This window comes from Callithrix jacchus, chromosome 1 (assembly GCF_049354715.1).
Source record: "Callithrix jacchus isolate 240 chromosome 1, calJac240_pri, whole genome shotgun sequence".
Lineage (NCBI taxonomy): Eukaryota > Metazoa > Chordata > Mammalia > Primates > Cebidae > Callithrix > Callithrix jacchus.
This window is the reverse complement of record NC_133502.1, coordinates 79,935,712-79,949,833: the sequence shown is the minus strand read 5'-3', so window position 1 is coordinate 79,949,833 and position 14,122 is coordinate 79,935,712. Positions and strand designations below refer to the sequence as shown.

At 54.5% G+C, this 14,122-nt stretch overlaps 1 protein-coding gene across 2 annotated transcripts in view; it reads right to left on the bottom strand.

The window, feature by feature from the left end:
* The window catches only part of LOC100408163 (procathepsin L), a 45,913-nt gene extending 32,070 nt beyond the window's left edge, over positions 1-13,843 (bottom strand). The window contains exons 1-3 of one of the 2 annotated variants that reach the window (XR_008480773.2): positions 12,602-13,843; positions 2,526-3,988; positions 1,227-1,381 (exon numbers count right to left, since the gene is read on the bottom strand). The gene's annotated coding sequence lies outside the window, so the exon portion shown is untranslated. Of the gene's footprint in view, positions 1-1,226; positions 1,382-2,525; positions 3,989-12,601 lie in introns of those variants that run through there. The other variant, XM_078365972.1, reaches the window with a different exon arrangement.
* Between the last annotated feature and the right edge of the window lie 279 nt (positions 13,844-14,122).

Sequence of the window (14,122 nt, the reverse complement as noted above, 5' to 3'; positions counted from 1 at the left end):
TACACACTGCAGCACTTGATGGCACCTGCAGACCACCCCCCTGCCATGGTGAGTACAGCCCGGGATAGCACCCCAGTAGACTCCCTGAGGTGGGCAGTGTAGCCACAGATAGTATCCCCAAGCAGACCCCCACCACAGGCAGCAATGCCCCCATATGGCACTCAAACCACCCCCCACTGCGGGCACTGCAACCCTGAATAGTGAGTGTCCTAACTCACTCCCCTAACTCACTGTCGGGAACAGTGCGGCCCCGGATAGCACCCTGAACCAACTCCCTGCCTTGGGTAGTTCGGCCATGGAGAGCACTCCAAACTCCCTCTCCACCTTGGGAAGTGCCACCATGGCTAGCTTGGGTAGCCCGATAGCGCACCCAACCTGCCCTGCCACAACCCACGCAGCCTGGAATAGCACACTCACCCGCTCTTTACCAGGCAGCGCAGATCCCTGAGAGCACCTGACCCACCCGCCGCCTCCCCACTACTCAGGCTGTGTATCTGGCCCCAAGAGTTCCCCCACCAACCCTCTACCCACCTCCACAGGCAGTCCAACCCTGTGTAGCTCTCCCAACAAGCCCCCCAACCTCTGTCTCAGTGTAGTCTCCATGGCGCCTTTAACACCACCCCTCCCCCCCCAGCAGTGTAGCACCCCCTAAATCATCCTCCACCACCAGCACTGCAGCCCCAGATAGTGCCCCCAACCCGCTCCCCATGTGGGCAATGCAGCCTTGGATAGCGCCCCCAACCAGCTCCCAGACACAGGCAATGATGTCCTGGATATGACACCCCCCCACCCACTGGGGGCAATGTAACACCTGATAGCATCCCCAACCCATCCCTCACCGCTGGCAGTGTTGCACCCCACAGTGCCACCAACCCATCCCAGACAAAGGCATTGCAGCACCTGATAGCTCCTCCAACTCACCCCCCACCTAGGGCAGTACATCCCTGGACAGTGCCCACAAAATGCCCCACTTCTGCTGGCAGTACCGCTTGGGACAGGCCCCAACCCAGCCCCCAGCAATGGGCAGCACACCCCAGGAAAGGGCCCCCAACCCTCTCACCTCCACGGGCAGTGGTGCCTCAAATAACCCCCCCAACCAGCCCTGCCAACACCAGCAGTGACACCCTGAATAGTGCCCACTGCCCATGGCAGGACACCCCAAAGCCATTCCCCATGCCTCAGGTTTTGCAGGCCAGGATGGTGAACCTATCCTGCCATCTTTTTACCTTTCCAGTTGCGCTGTAGTCTCAGTCACTGCCACCAACCACAACAGTGAGGCGAGGCAATACTGCAGGCTCCAGCCTCCAGCATGGGTGGCAGGAGACTACTCTTCCTCCTCTAAGCTAGCTTGGAGCAGGTAGGCCCAAGTATTTAGAAGAATCTGAAATGACGAGATCAACATGTACACACACACAAAAAAACAAAGCAGACAAAGCAGAAGAATCCAATCTAGAACCTGACCAGACAATTCTGCAGACATAAAGTCAAACAACAGATAAGAGATTAGGACAATTCTGCAGACATAAAGTCAAACAACAGATAAGAGATTAGGTCCTCAAAATGAACTATGCATTAGGAAACTGTAATTCGCCAGGCAAGGTGGCTAACACCTGTAATCCCAGCACTTTGGGAGGCCTAGTTGGGTGGATTACCTGATGTCAGGAGTTTGAAACCAGCCTGACCAATATGGTGAAACCCCATCTCTACTAAAAATACAAATATTAGCCTGGCATCATCATGTTGGACGTCTGTAGTCCCAGCTACTCAGGAGGCTGAGACAGGAGAATTGCCTGAACCCAGGAGGTGAAGGTTTCAGTGAGCCAAGATTGTGGCACTGCACTCCAGCCTGGGTGACAGAGCCAGACTCAGTTTCTTAAAAAAAAAAAAGTAGGAATGGGGCTGGGCGAGGTGGCTCATGCCTGTAATCCCAGCACTTTGGGAGGCTGAGGCAGGTGGATCACGCGGTCAAGAGATCGAGACCATCCTGGTCAACATGGTGAAACCCCAACTCTACTAAAAATACAAAAAATTAGCTGGGCATCGTGGCGCGTGCCTATAATCCCAGCTACTCAGGAGGCTGAGGTAGAATTGCTTGAACCCAGGAGGTGGAAGTTACGGTGAGCCAAGATCGTGCTATTGCACTCCAGCCTAGGTAACAAGAGGGAAACTCCGTCTCAAAAAAAAAAGGGGGGGGGGGGACTCATACACTGTTGGTAGAAATGAAAGTTGGGATACCCCAGCTCAGAGACCTGTCAGGTTCGGAGGGACCCGGGTCCCGGGCTTCACCATGGCTCAGGGCCTGTGCACTCCTAGACGCTGGATGCGGGTCACACACCGGCATAAGCCTTCCAGGCAAAACCGGCTGCAGATGCTGCCATGGCGAGGACCCCACAACCGGCCCCACGCATACGACTGGGACCCAAATACTCACAAAGAAGTCAGGGCCGAAAAGCAGGGAGCCGCGAACAAGGAGCAGGGAGGCCTGGACCAGGGTTCCCGGTGGGGTATGAGTCCCCGCCACTTACCGCAGAGATCTGCCTCCTCCTCCACCAACACGTGGAAGCCACCTCGGCTTCTCCGAAGAAACTCGCTCTGACCACGCCCCCGCTTCTGCTGACTCCCTCTGGCTGGGTGGAGGGGGGGAGGGCGCCGCCCCCTCTGCTGACTCCCTCCGGCACAGGGGGCCGCCGCCACCCCTGCTGACTCCCTCAGCGTGATGGGGGGTGCTGCCACCGCCTCTGCTGACGCCCTCCGACCAGGGGGACCGCGGCCTCTGCTGACTCCCTCCAGCCAAGCCGCGGCTAACGCCGGATCCTCGCAGGAAGCGCAGTCTTGGCTTCCGTAGGGCACGCACGCAGGCAGCGTCCCTGGCCTCAAGCTGAAGCACCACCCCCTCTTAAAGGGGCCGTGGCTCAGACTGGCCAGAACAGCTTCGGGATGCGGCACAGGCTGAGCCTCTGTCCAGCCCCAGGGGTGAACTAAAGGCCTCTGGTCTCTCATCCTCCCTGGCTCTAGGGCCCTAAACGTGGCAGGAGAGGAGGCTTGTGACCCCAGCCCCGAGATCAGCTCTCTTTGCCTGGGGAGCACCCGGGATCTGCCCCTGCTTCGTCTTGACCTCAGCTTCAAGATCTGTGAAGGAAGCGGCCTGGAGGGAACTCTGGGCTCCATCAAGCTCAGAGCCTCAGGATCCAGGGTGGGCTCACTTCTTGCTTTATCCTGTCAAAGCAAGGCAGTGTGCACCTGCTCAGGCTTTATGAGCCAAGCTGGGGACTTTACCCAAAACAGCCATGGAAAGAGGGGAGCCCATAGGCAGGAGACATTTCCCATAACTGCTGGGGTGGGCTCTGCTCCCACAAAGGGAAAGCGGCCTGCCTGAAGACATCACTCAGAAATCAGAGCCAAGGTTGGAAGCAGTGGCTCATGGTTGTAATCCCAGCACTTTGGGAGGCCAAGGCAGGAAGATCACCTGAGGTCAGGAGTTGGAGACCAGCCTGGCCAACATGGTGAAACCCCGTCTCTACTAAAAATACAAAAATTAGCTGGGCATGGTGGTGGGCACCTGTAATCCCAGCTACTCAGGAGGCTGAGGTAAGAGAATCACTTGAAACCAGGGAGGCAGAGGTTGCAGTGAGCTGAGATTACACCACTGCACTCCAGCCTGGGCAACAGAGCAAGACTCCATTTCAAAAAGAAAGAAAATAAAGAATGAATGAATTCATGAACATATGCATGCCTGCAGTACCTCCTCATCCAGAGCACCATTCCTGGCAACCACTCCCCAGGCTGAGCCCCACCTCCCGCCAGCACTGCAGCTGGACTAGAGCTGCCAACAGCAGGACAACCAAGCCACCCTGGGGCTCACCTCTGGCCCATAGGGAAGGCGGGAGATGAGCTCTGGGGCCATCCAGTAGGGTTTGTCGACCAGCAACTTCCTCCAGGGCACTTCTTTGCTCACCTGGGCACAGAACCCGAAGTCTGACAGCTTCACCTGGGGCAGGACAGAGGCAGTGGGGTCAGCAGAGCTGGCACAGCGGAAGGGTGAGCAGGGGCGTCTGCCTGTGTAATTCCTCAGCTTCAGACACGATGTGCAGCCCAGAGGTCAGAGCTGGGCTCCAGAGCCAGACCACTGGGGAGTTCTACCACCTCCTGGTGGGGGCTCTCGGGTGACTCACCTCCAACAGGATCCCCCCATCTCCCTGCCTGATGGCCTCTAGGGCTCTTGGGAGCCTGAGTACTGCAGACAGCAAAGGCCAGGTGGGGTTGGGAACCGGTGGCCCTGAAAGCCTGTGCCCTGGGGCCCTGGGGCCCTGCTGCCCTGGAGCATCTTGTGTTGGGTTGGAGAGGAAGGCAGCCCTGCTCTGGGTCTGTGAGGGGCCATAGCCCACCTCTACAACAACCAGGCCCCCCATACCTTCTTAGGAACTGTGGGCCCCTTTATGATTTTTTTTTTTGAGATAGAGTCTTGCTCTGTAGTCCAAGCTGGAGTGTAATGGTGCAATCTTGGCTCACTGCAGCTCCACCTTCCAGGTTCAAGCAATTCTGCCTCAGCCTCCCAAGTAGCTGGGATTACAGGCGACTGCCACCACGCCCAGCTAATTTTTTGTATTTTTACTAGAGACAGGGTTTCACTATGTTGGTCAGGGTGGTCTCGAACTCCTGACCTCATGATTCGCCCACCTCGGCCTCCCAAAGTGTTGGGATTACAGGTGTGAACCACTGCACCTGGCCCACTTTCTGAATTTTGAGGATCTCTATGGGTCTTCTTGTCTCCAGAGAATACCCCCACAACCATGGGAGGACAATCTCAGGTGGCCTACAGACATCACCCCCAAAACATATCTGTGGACATCCTGAGATTTCCACGGACTGTCAGTGAAAGAGCTCTCTCTGCCTCTGCCTACACTGACTGGTGCCGTTTTATTTTCCTTGGGGGATGGGATGGAGTCATACACTTCTGCAAGAATTTCATTGGAGTCAAGGGCCCTTTCCTACAGAAAGTCACGTCCACCCTGCCACAGCCTGGGGTTCAGAACCTCAGTCCAAAGTATGGGAGATAGGGCTGGGTTCATGGCCCAACCTCGGAGCTGGGCAGGCAGTGGCTTTTCAGTGGAGGGAGAAGCCTGTGGTGGGGGCTGCGCTGTCTGCCCAGAACCCTGCCCCTGGGCCCAGCATCCAGTGCTGATGGAAGAGCCCCCACGAGCCTGTGTCCTCCCACTGCACAGAGCCCCGAGGAGCCCGTGTCCTCCCACTGCACAGAGCCCCCACCAGCCTGTGTCCTCCCACTGCACAGAGGCCCCACCAGACTGTGTCCTCCCACTGCAGAGCCCCCACCAGCCCGTGCCCTCCCAATGCACAGAGCCCCCACCAGCCCGTGCCCTCCCAATGCACAGAGGCCCCACCAGACTGTGTCCTCCCATTGCAGAGCCCCCACCAGCCCGTGTCCTCCCACCGCGCAGAGCCCCCACCAGCCCGTGCCCTCCCACTGTGCAGAGCTCCCACCAGCCCGTGCCCTCCGACTACGCAGAGCCCCCATCAGCCCGTGCCCTCTGACTGCACAGAGCCCCCACCAGCCTGTGTCTTCCCACTGTGCAGAGCCCCTGCCAGCCTGTGTTCTCCCACTGCAAAGCCCCCACCAGCCTGTGTCCTCCCACTGCACAGAGCCCCCAAAGAGCTGGAGCCCGACTCTGGGCTGCATCAGGGACAGATGAAGTCCCAGATCCTCGACACAGGCCTAGGGGGTTGAGCCTACCTACCCTCAAAGGGGATGGGGAGAGACAGGGAAGCCCTGCCGTTGGAACCCCGACCCCCCGCAGCCCACCGCCTGTCCCCTCACCCTGCCATCAGGGGTCAGCAGGATCGAGTCACTCTTGATGTTTCAGTGGATGATGTCCTAGTTGTGGAGCACCAACAAGGCCTGCAGCACTGCCAGGCACACGGCCGAGATCTACTCCTCGTTCATCCTGCTGGTGGGGGTGAGCAGGTGGGTGGACAGCCCCCCAAGGGCTGAGGGGAATGAAGCCCTGCCTTGGGCTGGGAGAAACCTAAGACAGCTTGATGTCACTCTGGAGCTGGAGGAATGGAAGACACGACCCCATGCCCGGGGGGTCAAGGGGGATGCAGCACAGCTGGTTTGGAGATGTGGCTCCAACCCAAGCAATCTGGAAGGGACCTGTTCATGTCACAGGAGGAGTCTGAGGCCCCGGCAGCACCTGGTGTGGGTGACAATGTCTTTGAGGGCGCCTCATTCCAGGAACTCCATGACCAACCAGAATTCATCCCCCACCAGGCAGCTGTTGTACATCTCAGCCTCTCTGTTCTTATCCCCTGGAGACCTCAGGGCCTTTACAGGGGCTGGTCCCTCTGCCTGGAGCTCACTTCCCAGTGCCGGCACAGGGCTGCCCCTCCCCTCCTTCAGTTCTCAGAGCAGCAAGGACTCCTTTCCTGACCACCCCAAGTTCGAGACCAGCCTGGCCAGCATGGTGAAACCCCATCTCTACTAAAAATATAAAAATTAGCAGGGCATGGTGGCAGGTACCTGTAATCCCAGCTACTCGGGAGGCTGAGGCAGGAGAATCACTTGAACCTGTGAGGTGGAGGTTGCAGTGAGCCAAGATCACGGCACTGCACTCCAGCCTGAGCAACAGAGTGGGCTGCTGTCTCAAAAAAAATAAGTAAAAAAAAAAAAAAGAAAAGAAAAGAAATCTGGGAAGCTTCTGCCAGGGGAGGAGGGAAGCTGAAAGGCAGGGGTGGGGTGGGGGAGGGAGATAAGAGGCAGAGAAGCAGGGATGGAGATGAGTGAAATGGAGAAGACCCAGACAGATGTCTGACAGACCAGAAATGGGAAGATAAGACAGAGACAGAGGCTGCAGTGCCCCACTCGGAGGCCTTTGCTGGGCCTCAGTTGCCTTGTCTGGAACACAAGAATCATAGTCACTCGTCCCTGTGGCATGCCGTGACTTAACCCCTCCATGTCAGAAGCTTCAAAAAGCACCCAGAACACGCCAAAAGCTAAAACGCGTTGCCATTCCTGCAAGTCGGTAGCTCTCACCCTGGCTCAGAAGCATGTTAGAGTCACCACGGGAGCATTGAAAACCCCAGGCCCAGACCCCACAGCTGGAGAGTCAGCATCAAATGGTCCAGCTTGGGCTTCTGCAGTGAACCCTCCCCATCCCAGGTGACCATAAGGTGCAGCCAAAGGGTGAGGAAGAGATTGGGGAGTGGGCAGGAGGGCAGATCCAGCCCCGAGGCCTGGGTAGGGGAGGTTGTAAAGTGAGACTGAGACAAAGTGATGGGGGGACAGTGCCCAGAAGGCCCTCTCCAGCTCACCCTCCCCCACCTAGGGCGGAGTCTGGGGCCCGCTGAAGAAGGCAAGGAATGAAGCCAGGCCTGTCATGGCCATCTCCAGGGTTCCCTCCCGCTTCACAAACTCCCAGGAACCACTGCTGGTCCAGCCGCTTCCAAGCCATCACTCAGTCCTCCGGGCCTGAACATCCCCTCCCAGCCCCCTTCTTGGAGCTCCAGTCCCAAACCCTTTGTCCTGCTGGGTACCCCGACACTGGCCCAACTCAGGCATCCCCCTCAGTGTACTTCTCAGTGTCTGCAGGAGGAGCAGTGGATGAACAACCGTGATCCCCAGAGCTGGCAAGGGGCCTTAAGGCTGATCTCCAGCTCTGGCAGGAGGGAGGCCTGAGGCTTCCCAGAGGTGCTGACCTTTAAGACAAGAGCCACAGAATAAATGAAGTCAGAGCACTCCACAAAGGCCAGAGAGGCTGGGGTGCTGCAGGCAAGCGGGGAGGGCCGGCCCCTCCCTGGCAGGGGGCTCTGGGAAATTATGAGAATAAGGGGAGGAATCGGCTGTCATCTCCATTGCACCTGCTATCCTCCACCTGTCACAGCACGAAGGAGGATGGAGAAACCCCCACTGATTCACTGGAGGGTGCTGGGGTATCCCCGTATCCTGCCACCCCCACAGTGTAGGGAGGGACCCTGGCTCCTTCCTGCCATGCTGTGGGGAGACCCCAGCTGAGGTGCTTCCTGCATCCCAGAGCCTGTTCCCTGACAATTAAACCGTAAGCTGATTAGTCAAGGCAAACCTTTAATTAGCCCTTGAAATCGTTCAGGAAAATTATAGCCTTCTTTCTGGGTGCTCTGCCCACCCTCTGTCAGGGTACAGGGGTGGTGTCAGGGAAGAAGCAGAGAATGGGAGAAGTGGCCTCCTGCCACAACCATGAGGTCCTCCCCCAGCAAGGCCAAACCTATGGTGCAAAGCATCTCATGGGAGTGGAGGGCACAGACCCCCACCACATCATGAAATACCTTTGGACAAACCCCAGAAGAGGCGGGCAAGGCCTCAGCTGGAAAAGTATGAATGAGAAGACATAAACAAATGGTGGGACATACCGCGTTCATGAATTGAGAGACTCAGTGTTGGGTGTGTGCACAAGCACACATGTACATACACTGACAAGATGCTTAATATGCAAAGGGAATTACAAAAAGTCAAGCATGGGCTGGGTACAGTGGCTCACACCTGTAATCCCAGCACTTTGGGAGGCTGGCTTGAGCTCAGGAGTTCAAGATCAGCCACCGCAATGTGGTGAAATCCCATCTCTACAAAAATACAAAACAAAAACAACTGAGAATAGGATGGCCAGCATGATGAAACCCTGTGTCTACGAAAAATACAAAAAGTGAGACAGGTGTGGTGGCATGTGCCTGTAGTCCCAGCTACTCAGGAGGCTGAGCAGGAGAATTGCTTAAACCTGGGAGGTGGAGGTTGCAGTGAGCCAAGATCTCGCCACAGCACTCCAGCCTGGGTGACAGAGTGAGATTCTCTCTCAAAAAGAAAAAAAAAAAGGAAAGTGCCCTGAAGTCCCTTCCTTCACAGGAGTCCTGATGAACATATGAAAGCTCCCCACCTAACTGGCTACCAGAAAAATGCACATCAGACCACGGAGGAGATACCACCAGATCTGCTCTAGTTTGCAAAATGGGCCAAGGACGTACCATTGGTGCCACCCTCACCTCCTAATCTGTGAAATGGGTCACACGGGTGCAGCCACCTCCTGGGATTTCAGGGAGGCCCAGGCAGCAGCTTGGGAGCACTGGCCGGACACAGGGCCAGCATGCGCAAACCCTCCGTTCATCTTCCCTAGGAATCACCCTGAAGATGATCCAGAATCATCTTCCGAATCCAGAATAAGGACTCCCCGGGCCCAAGGTCACACCAGGCCTTCCCCTGCCTCCAAGCAGGAGTGCCCAGATGGCTCCAGAGGCCAGGCTCTAAATGGGTAGCAACTGAGTCTGTTTACCCACCACCTCGGGCCAGCACTCCACTGAATTGGTTGGAAAAAAATAACAATTACACTTATATTGATGCGTCAGGAACCAGGATAAGCATGTCAGGAGCAGAACTTCAGGGATGTCCAGGAACACCTGAAGCAGCCCCGAGAGGCTCAAGCGGCTGTCAAGACTGGAATCCAGACCAACCCAAGAACCGACCTATCCGTCTTCAATTCCTCAAAGGCCCCCTGCACTCCCCCACCCAGAGACCTCTGTTCTGCCAGCTGCCTCAGCCTCCTCTTCCCTTAGCCGAGGCCAAGTTCCTCCTTTGAGTGGCACTTCCTCCTCAGGAAAAAACCTGCCTGCTGTGCTCTACCCAGGGAGGGTCCCCATTAGACACTCGGCAGCCTGGCTTACGACAGTTCAGTCAGTCAGCCAGTCAATCAATCAACATTTACCCAGAGACCTCAACACCACAATCCCTGAGAACACAGCAAGATGCAGGGCAAGGCCCTGCTATTCTACCCCTACCCCAGTGCCCTGAGGCCAAGTTATGCCAGGAGATGAAATAAACCAACAGACCCATACGTCACAAGGTAAGTAACCATCATGGGGGGGTACTAGAGAGAAGGTGACAGGGGCTGCTCCTGGTGACCCACGGCAGGGAAGAAAGGTCTCCCCAAGGGAGGCCACCATCAGCAGAGGCTGCCTGGATGGAGGAAGGGAGGGTACTGTCTCCAGGGGGCAGCAAGGACAAAGGACTCCAGGTAGGACCCACCTGGAATGTTCCAGGAATGGTGGCAGGAGAGGAGGGAAGGAGGCAGACAGGAAAGTGGCCAGGTCGCCTGGGGCCTGGCAGACTTCTCTCTTGGGAGACTCACAGCCAGGAAAGGGTTCCTGCCCTACTCAACTGTGCCCGGCTCCCTCTGGCTGTGTGGGGACAGTGGTGGAGGAGAGAGCAGAGAGGCTGCCTCAATGGTCCAGGAGGGAGATGAGGGTGGCTTGAACTAGGGAATGATGAGGAAGGGGGGTGATGAGGAAGAAGAGTAGGAAGCGCCAGGCTATGTTCTCAGGGGGAGCCACAGGCTTTCTGGATACTTGGATGCGGAGGAGACAAGAAAGGAGTCAGGGTGATGCCAGACTCAGAGAAGCCTGTTCCTGAAACAAGATGAGGGATAGAGGTAACCTGCTCCCAAAATGGGGTCACTGAGGGACGGCAGGGGCTGAGAGCCTCCAGTCCGGCTGTCTCTCTGTCGCTCTTTGGTCGGGGTCTGTGTTCCCTGCCCGGCTGAGTGCAGGGAGGGCTGCCTGTTGTTTGGGTTCACCCTTGGGTCACTGGGCCCTCGCACAAGGCTGGTCAAAGAATATGCACTTGGGCTGGGTATGGTGACTCACGCCTGTAATCCCAGCACTTTGGGAGGCTGAGACAGGCAGATCACTTGAGGTCAGGAGTTTGAAACCAGCCTGGCCAATATGGTAGAACCCCGTCTCTACTAAAACTACAAAATTAGCTGGGCATGGTGGCACATGCCTGTAATCCCAGCTACTTGAGGGGTTGAGGGAAGAGTCCCTTGAATCTGAGAGGCAGAGGTTGTGGTGAGCTAAGATCGAGAAACTGCACTCCAGCCTCGGTGACAGAGCAAGACTCCATCTCAAAGAAAAAAGAATAAGCGCTTGACTCCTGTCCACAGAATGGGTGAGAACCGGAGCGGACAGGAGCATGGGGAGGAGAAAATAACACAAGGGGCTTAGCCCGATGATAACCAGTGGGGTTACTTTTGCAGAAAAAAAAAATGTTCCAAAGTCAACTAAAAAGTCTGACAGTACATAATGTTGGCAAGGAGGTGGAGCAACTAAGATCCTGTCACCACTACTAGGAGCACACACAGATACAACCAACTTGGGAGGCTGGGTGGCAGCATCCACTAAATGTGAAGCTACACTACCCTCTGCCCTGGGCCATGCACTCCCAAGGTATATTCCCTGAAGAAACACACGCACTGGCACCCCAGGTGATGCTACAAAGAGATGGCTCACACCCATGCTACAGGAGTTGGAGCAACAGAATATTATACAGGGCTGGGTGCAGCAGCTCATGCCTGTAATCCCAGCACTTTGGGAAGCTGAGGCAGGTGGATCACCTGAGGTCAGGAGTTCAAGATCAGGCCTAGCCAACATGGTGAACCCCAGTCTTTACTAAAAATACAAAACAAAAAAAATTGGCCAGGCATGTTGGTGTGTGCCTGTAATCCCAGTTACTTGGGAGGCTGAGGCAGGAGAATCACTTGAACTCAGGAGGCAGGGTCTGTAGTGAGCCAAGACCATGCCACTGTGCTCCAGCCTGGGCAACAGGCTGGAGTCTCAAAAAAAAAAAGGAATATTACACAGCAACAAAGAAGAATGACTACAGATACACACAGCACACGGACGGATCTCACAGGCCTAAGGGTGAAAGAAGGTACAGACAAGGACATACTGGAAGATTCCATTTATGTCAAGTTCAAAAGCAGGCACGATGACATTCTGCAATTAAAGCATATACACCTCATGGTAAAAACTATCAGGAAAAGCAAGTACACAGTGACCACCAAGGTCAGGAGAGCACTCACAACTGTGGTCATGACTGACAGGGGATATTGGGGGCTTCTGGGATGCTGTGCTCTGTCTTTACCGAGGGCTTGGTGGGGAAGTGTTGCCCACTATCCAATTCTTTGCTAAGCTTACCTGTACGTCTTATGCACTTTTCTGTGGGCATATTATAATGGACAATTATTAAAGGTTTCTGCAAAGCAGTGGAGTTAGAAGTGCTGTGTATATATATAGCATTTCAGAGTCAAATAACGTGGGGCCAGGCTGCAGCAGAAGATTTTCGGGGAAGGGATGACAGAACTAACTATGGAGGCCCTCTGGTGGCTCACACCTGGAATCCCAGAGCTGTGGGAGGCAGGAGGATCACCTGAGCCCAGGAGTTCTAGACCAGCCTGGGAAACATAGCAACCCCCCCGCCCCTGCCAAACCTCTCGACCCCCCACCTCTCACTCCCCCCACCATCTCTGTCTCTACAAAAAAAAAAAAAATTAGAAAATTAGCTGGGCATGGTGGCATTCACCTATGGTCCCAGCTACTTGGGAGGCTGAGGCAGGAGGAATGCTTGAGCACTAGATGTTGAAGCTGCAGTGAGCTATAATTGCACCACTGCATTCCAGCCTGGGCAGCAGAGCAAGATCCTGTCTCAGAAAGCAAAAAATAAAAATAGGCCAGGTGTGGTGAGTCACACCTGCAATCCCAGCACTTTGGGAGGCCAAAGCGGGTGGATTACCTGAGATCAGGTGTTCGAGACCAGGCCGACCAACATGGTGAAGCTCCATCTCTGCTAAAAATACAAAAAAAAAAAAAAATTAGCTGGGTGTAGTGGCACACACCTGTAGTGATAGCTACTCAGGAGGCTGAGGCAGGAGAATCGCTTGAACCCAGGAGGTGGAGGTTGCAGTGAGCCGAGATCATACCACTGCACTCCAGCCTGGCAACAACGAGATTCCATCTTGAAAAAAAAAAGGCCTTGCTCAGCTTCGCCTCTCAGCAGCTTCAGGGTCTCTGGCCCTGCAACCCTCAACTTCCTGTGCAGGTCACACAGGGCAGGTGTTGACCTGAATCTGAAATCTGGAGACCTGGCTCAAATTCAGGCTTTCCCACTTGTTTGCTGTGATATCTTAGGCTAATTCTGTGAGACTTTTCTCATCCATTAAGTGGATCGATCTTCCCACTTACCTCACGAGATTATTGTGAGAGTCACATAAAATGATTTATATGAAAGTCCTTTGTAAACTGCAAAATACAATGCACACAGTTTTATTATTGATGGGTATTTCCTCTTTGCAGGGGCACCTTGTTATTACAAAGTCAATTTCATAGAACACATTTCGCTAGGTTTGGTATCAAAATTTCATTCTTTTGCCTGTGACATCTGAATTTATGGCAGCCGGAAAGGACACTCAAATTGTAAGATAAATCTGCAGTTATATTATATCCAAATGTTGTCCAAAAAGAATGATGTCTGCAGCGTACTTTAGAAACTCACTCTACACTGGACCACTGACATCTACGTGTGGGACATCTCCTATTTGCCCTGCCACAGCCTCTCTCCACACTTACTCTCCCTTTAGTCTACCCATGGGAAAGGCTGATTTATGCAGACTGGTTCAGGGGAGCTACTCTGCACTCTGGTCTCCAGTGAGTCTCAACCAATAGGGACCCCTAGCAGAAAGACCACAGGGAGGGAAGAAAGTGAGGCTGGGGGAGTTATTCCCCTAGTTCCTTCCCTGCAGCCTCAGGCTGGCTGTGTCTCTCAAAGGAAAGCAACACAGGCTCTCAGGGATCCTCTGTACATGACTCTGACTCCCAGATTTTTACCACCACCCCCACTCTTCCCTGTAGGCTTAGAAAGGTTAACAGCTTCACCATTCCCCATATCCAGCACGAACCTTTGTGAGTTGTCCCTTTATGAACCACTTGTCAATTATAATTGTATTGTGCCACCTGTTTCCTGCTGGGAGCTTGACTAATACAAATTCTCTATAAAATTTTTTCTTATATTAATATTTAACCTAATTTTTTCCTGCTTGTTAAGTCTCATTCCTATTGTTCTCATTTCAAATTAATCATCACTTGCCCAGTGAAGTGAACACTATGGGTTACTGCTCCTGAATTCTACTGAAGCCAATGCATCACTGGGGTTTACTCTCAAGAAACAGAAAAACACAAAGTTGACAGAAAACTGCCTTTCCAAAACTTGTGTTTTAGACTGTGGGAGATACTGGGAGCCAAAAAGTAGAGGGCTTGC